Consider the following 6,000-nt stretch of genomic DNA (forward strand, 5'->3'; position numbering starts at 1 on the left):
ACAAGCATTCAGGTCTTGAGCAGTCCAGGCAAACAATGCACATTAAAACAAAGTTTAAACTTGTTCTTCTTAATAATTTTAAAAACAATACTAGCTGCCTATTTAATTTTAAAAAACCGCAACAAATATCCACTTCCCTTTCCATTGCTTATAAGGAGTCTTGAAGTTTTAATCTCTTCAGTGTGATAGATATGCTTGCTTTGATCTGCTTAGCTCTTGGAAGTTCAGGGGCTCCATGCTGCTGGGCCCATGCTGCCCATTGTCCCTAGGGACAGCTCTGTCCGCCATTAGGGAATTCCCTCCGCCCCCCCACCCCGAGAACCTCCTGTAACATTTTGCAAACCCCAGTTTGGGAACCACTGCCTTACAGCAACATAGCTGTACCAATGCAGCTGCACAACTGTAAGATTTCCCATGTAACCACTCTATGGCAACAGGAGAGAGCTCTCATGTCGACATAATTAAACCACCCCCAAGCGTGGCGGTAGCTATGTCAGCAGGAGAATGTCTCTTGTTGACATAGTACTGTCCATACCAGCACTGCTGTCGGTGTAACTTATATCACTCAGGGGGCTGCACCCGTGAGCGACACAAGTTATACAGACAAAAGTGCTAGTGTAGACATAGCCTAACTAGAGTGTCACTGCTCAATACAAGATGGAACAGATTGTTTAGCATAAGTAGTTAGCACATATTTCAAGGGACCATTCAAGAGGCCCATTGACACCCCCTCCAGTCATAGGGAAGAAAAGTGAGGGGGAAGATGGATTGTTAGTGGGTTCCAGATTGTTGTAATAAGCCATAAATCCAGTGTCTCTATTCAGTTCATGATTTTTAGTGTCTAGCCAAGTTATGAATTTAAGCTCCCAGGCTCATCTTTTGAAGGTGTTGTGCAGGTTTCCTTTCAGGATGAGGACTGATAGGTAAGATATAGAGTGATCTAGAGCTGCAACAATACAGCTGTGCCACAGTAAGGTCCATAGTTGATATAGTCTTCATTTCCCAGACCTGAAGAAAAGCTCTGTGTAAACTCAAAAGCTTGTCTCTCTCACCAGCAGAAGTTAGTCCAATAAAAAGATATTACCTCACCCACCTTGTCTCTCTAATATCCTTGGACCAACACAGCTACAACATTGCATAAAGTATTATTGGTCATTTAATGTTAAGGGGCATAGGATGCTGCAGGCTTGCAGATTATTAGTTATATGATTGATCAACTGAAGTTTTACATTTCACATAGATCATTTTGCTCCAATTATCTTACAAGAAAATGGAATGTTTTAGCTGGTCTTCATGTGGAAAATTGTAAAATCTTACCACTATCAGAATACAGGATACTGGGCTACATGGACCATTAGTCAGATGCAGTGGGGCCACTCTTATAAAATTATGCATTATTTAACACTTCAATATTACTGATTGAAAATGTCTATTCTTGTTTATAATAAAAAGGCTCAGTAGAGTTTTAATGGAATACACTTACAACTTAGTTTTCATTTTAGTGTCATTGATTAAGCAGCACATTACACTGAATTTTCCTTGATATTCCTTTATAAACACGCCTGTAAGGGGATTTCAAGATAAGACTTACGATATTAGCAACTGCTAAACTACAAAAGCTGTCACAGAAATACACATATGTTTCCTGGTTTTCAAAATACAAGTTTATATATTAATATATACACCTAAAAATTATATTAACTCTGACTGAACTAATAGGGAAAAAAACCTATTTTTGGCATCACAATAATTGGATTCTGAAATATGCTTAAAACAACTACAATAGGTACAAGGGGTGGAACTTAATGTACAAGACCTCTTAGAAACATGGAAGTTAAGCATCAAAGGATTTTTCATCAGGTGATGTTTACTAATGCTTTGGAACATGCCTGCTGCCACATCTATATAGATCTTTCTTCATTACTATGCATATTTTCGTGAAAGCACTCATGCGGTATCAAATGAAAAATAGACAGTAGGGAAGATACAGCTTTCATACAATGTGCCATGCATAAGCACAAGCATCCCTAAGCAGAAGTTTGAAAGTTCACTAGTAGACCAGTGAGTGTAACTATAATAATGGCAAAATAGGATCTTACTATTTCTGCTATTACTATTACTGTCCCTACATTTGCTATTTGCTAATACTTTGCTATTACTGTCCCTACATTTCATGAAGGGAAGTAAGTTTACCATAGCAAGGGAGTGATATTTGTACTGGGAAGAATTTGAGGAAATGTAAGCTTTGTACACACACACTGGGGAAAAAGGACACATTTACTTTATACATCATAAGACTATATCACAAGAAGTAGACTACAGTGCTCTGTTTGACTGAGCATTCAGTGCTCATCACTACAGGATCTCAATCATTTCCAAGTTTTCACAAAAGCTTCACTTAAATTTACAAGGGACAAAGACACGCAAAAGTTTTTAGCTTCAACCCCTGACATCTCAGATCAGATGAAGTTTGTGTCCTTGAACCAGTTGCTAGAAACAACAATTTTCAGCATACACCTCTACCCCGATGTAATGCCACCCAATATAACACAAATTCAGATATAACACGGTAAAGCAGTGCTTCGGGGGGTTGGGCTGCACGCTCCGGTGGATCAAATCAAGTTCGATATAACAGTTTCACCTATAACGTGGTAAGATTTTTTGGCTCCCAAGGACAGCGTTATATCCAAGTAGAGGTGTATAACCCTGCACACATACAGCTTCTGCATTTACACCTGACTCAGGAAGGATAGATGGGGTCCTGTAATGATCCTTGATAACTGAAACCTTTGGTGGCCTAGAGCCTAGGAGAGGCTGTTATTATCTAACTAAAAAATTTTTGAAAAGAGATGTTAAGTGTTTTATTAGACAATAAATTACTTTAGGACCAGAAATCACTTAATTCTACAGTTTGATTTCCCATGGGCACCACAGAGCCCAAGTTTACTAACCAGAAGGCCTCTTTCCACAGCTTTGGGGAGAGGGGTTGTTTTTTGCACTTTAGCGACTAAGACAAAGCTTTTTTGATTTAACATTGGGTCAATTATGTATTAGCCAACACATTTTTTAAAAGGATGCATAAGAAAAAGAGATACATTAGCAGCACACACCCTGCACCCAATTTCAGCATCAGCCTCAACCCCTATTCAGCGGGAGGCCAGAGCTCCCCGGTGGAGTCTCTTTTCCCCACCGCCCCAATCCACTGAGTGAGAGGCCAGAGACCAGGCCCGCCCGGGGAGTCTCTCTGTTACCCCTCCCGCAATCCAGTGAGCGAGGGGCCGGGGCCGGGGCCAGGCCTGGCCGGGCGTGTCTCATGCGCTGAGGGGTGACCCGCTCCCCGCCCTGACACCGCAGTGGCCTGTCAGCCCCGTTCACCTGGGCTGGGCCGAGCCTCACCCCACCCACCCGGCTGGGCCCTTCCACGCTGCTGCTTCGGGACAGCGTCTCCCCGCACTCACCGGTGTCCCCGGAGCGGCCGGGCATGCGCAGGGAGGGAGGGGACGGGACGGATCCCGCTGGCGCGCCCGGTGGGTATTTACCCGTCACTGCTCCATCCCCCCGCGACAGCAGCGCCCACCACCCGCCACAGCAGCCAGCGAGTCACGTGAGGCGCCAGTCAGCTGATCCCTGCGGCAGCGTCACCCAGGGGCAGCGGAAGAGGAAGGGGCGGGGCGCAGGCCGGAAAGGGCTGCTGATTGGTGGGCTGGAGGCGGGAATCAGGTGAGGAGCCGAGAAGAGGTGGGGAGCGCGGGATGTGTAAAGCGGGGGCGGGGCTGGTCAGTGCAGTCGCCCCCGGGGGCCGAGCAGCGACCTGGGCCGCGGCTGCTGTGAGGGACGCCGCCCTCTCCTGGTGTCGCTGTGGAGCGGCCCTGTGCGGTATTAGGGGCCGGTTCCAAGCGGCCTGGCCTGGCCGGGCCGGGCCGGTCCGGTCCGCCCGCTAGGAGGCTCGGTGGGTTGTCCACGCTTTGCCCACCTCCCCCCGCCAGAAAGGCTGGTAGTAGATGGGCAGGACACGGTGAGAGCTTGCATGAAACACACGCGCCCTTGGCTCCACAACTAGCCCTTGTACCTGTGGAGGAAGGAGCTCAGTCACCAGAGCAGTCACGTGACGTCTGGTCTTTCCTCCCTACTAAATTCAATAACGACCTTCTTGGAGACATTAAAAACAACAGATTAAAGAAAAGAAATAGGCCTGACAAAGCTGAGGAAAAGCCCCATGAAGGGGGGGCCCTTCAAATCAAATGGGCAATTTAGGATTATTTATAGCTCTAGTATAGCCTGCATATAAGAAACTAAACTGAATAAAATATAGAGACAAAAAGAGGTCCAATAAATGATATTAGCTCACCCACCTTGTCTCTCTAATAGCCTGAGACTGACACAGCTACAACTGCACTGAATAAAATAGTCAGTTACTGACAGGTTCCATGCCCTGGGTGTTTGGCTTGAAGTTAGTGGTGAGTTGCATGTGTGGAAAAATTATCAGCCCTGCAAAACAAGGCTTAAAATCCCAGCTAATGAGCTTTGAGTGGAACAATTACAAATGCAGTGCACTGGGTGGGAGCGTGTAGTCTGCCCTCTATTATTTGTTCACTTGTTTTTGTGAGATAGCAAGATATTTAAATTTACAGCTGCCTTTAAGTGTAGGGTATTTTGTGCTTGGCATTTTAAGACTCTCCCAACTCTGATTTTTTTTAAAGGATTGGGGGAGGGGTGGATTTTGCTTTATAAGAATTACCCTTTCAGCCTGTTAATTTTGCCTTTCTCAAAGTGTTCAGATTACTATGAACATGGCATAGAAGTTAGATAGGTTAAAGGGACAATAAATCTCTCTGTTGTGCCTATTCCAGAGTCCTTTAAAGAGCTGCTGCAGTAGCAAGAAGAGAAAATAGGGAGCCTTAGCTCATGGATCCTTGTTTTGCTGGTCTAAAGGGGGACCCTTTTATTCTTGGAGAGTAGTAGTAATTAAAAAAAAAAAAAAAAAGAGAAGAAAAAAGTACTCCTCCAAGGTAATCTCCAGATCTAGGCACATCCTAAACATGATCATCTGACTAGAAGAGAATTTAAGGAATAGAGCTGACTGAAAATTTTCTGTTGAAAAATTTTAACAGGAAATACTTTGACAGCAAAAATTTTTTGGAAAAAATGAGAAAAAGCCAATCCCCTCTCCCCAACCCACAGAATTTTAGTTGAAGTTTTTCATTAAAATAACCCAACAGCTGCCATTTTAAAAATGTTAGAAGTTTTTAAATTTTTGGTAGGATGAAAAAGAGCCATTTTATCTCACTGTCACCCCATCCCCTTTTGGCCAGTGGAGGAAAACAAGTCAAAGAAAAAATTGATATTTTAACCATTAAAACCAATTTTTAAAATTGTGTGTAGTTTATTAGAAAAAAAATCACAAATGTTTAAACAAAATTAATTACCTGAAACATAAAAATCATTCCCCTAACCTGTATAGATTATTACCTCATTCAGTCAGATCAGCACTTGAGCTCCAAGCTCAAAAATCCACTGTCTTCCCTTATAAGATTATGGGTTAAGCTAAATTCTAGAGCATTCTTGAGGAAACCACACCCAACCAGTGGGCCAAAGATGCCTTGTCTGTACTTGGAAAATAGATCATGCTAAATGTCATATACTGTTTTGTTCTTAGTAGACAATGATATTAACGTTTAAAAAAATGTGTGGTTGTGGTTTTAACTACAATTGGCTAAAGCTTTTTTAACGCAACTTGTCTTTCTACAGTAGGTACTAAGTCTTGGTTAACATCCTATTAGTATAATGTTAGAAAACATGTTTTAGCATTTTTCTCGTGTGGATATAGAGTTCGTAACGTTGGAAAATTTAATGATAATACACTGAGCAAAGCCACTAATACACACTTGTTCTTAAATGTTACCCTCCCCATGCTGGTTCTCTGATGACCTGCAGTGAATTTCCTTCTCTCCCACTTCATTCAAGTGCTGGTGATGGGCAGAAGAAGATTAAGTCTGTCAC

The 6,000-nt window shown here is 43.2% G+C and overlaps 1 protein-coding gene across 2 annotated transcripts in view; it reads right to left on the reverse strand.

Annotated features, from left to right (window-relative positions):
* ATP6V1C1 (ATPase H+ transporting V1 subunit C1) overlaps positions 1-3,654 on the reverse strand; it is a 44,641-nt gene extending 40,987 nt beyond the window's left edge. The window contains exon 1 of one of the 2 annotated variants that reach the window (XM_045005747.1): positions 3,540-3,654. The gene's annotated coding sequence lies outside the window, so the exon portion shown is untranslated. Of the gene's footprint in view, positions 1-3,458 lie in introns of both variants that reach the window. The other variant, XM_045005746.1, reaches the window with a different exon arrangement.
* Positions 3,655-6,000: the final 2,346 nt, after the last annotated feature.

Source organism: Mauremys mutica, chromosome 2 (assembly GCF_020497125.1).
Source record: "Mauremys mutica isolate MM-2020 ecotype Southern chromosome 2, ASM2049712v1, whole genome shotgun sequence".
In the NCBI taxonomy this organism is placed as follows: domain Eukaryota; kingdom Metazoa; phylum Chordata; order Testudines; family Geoemydidae; genus Mauremys; species Mauremys mutica.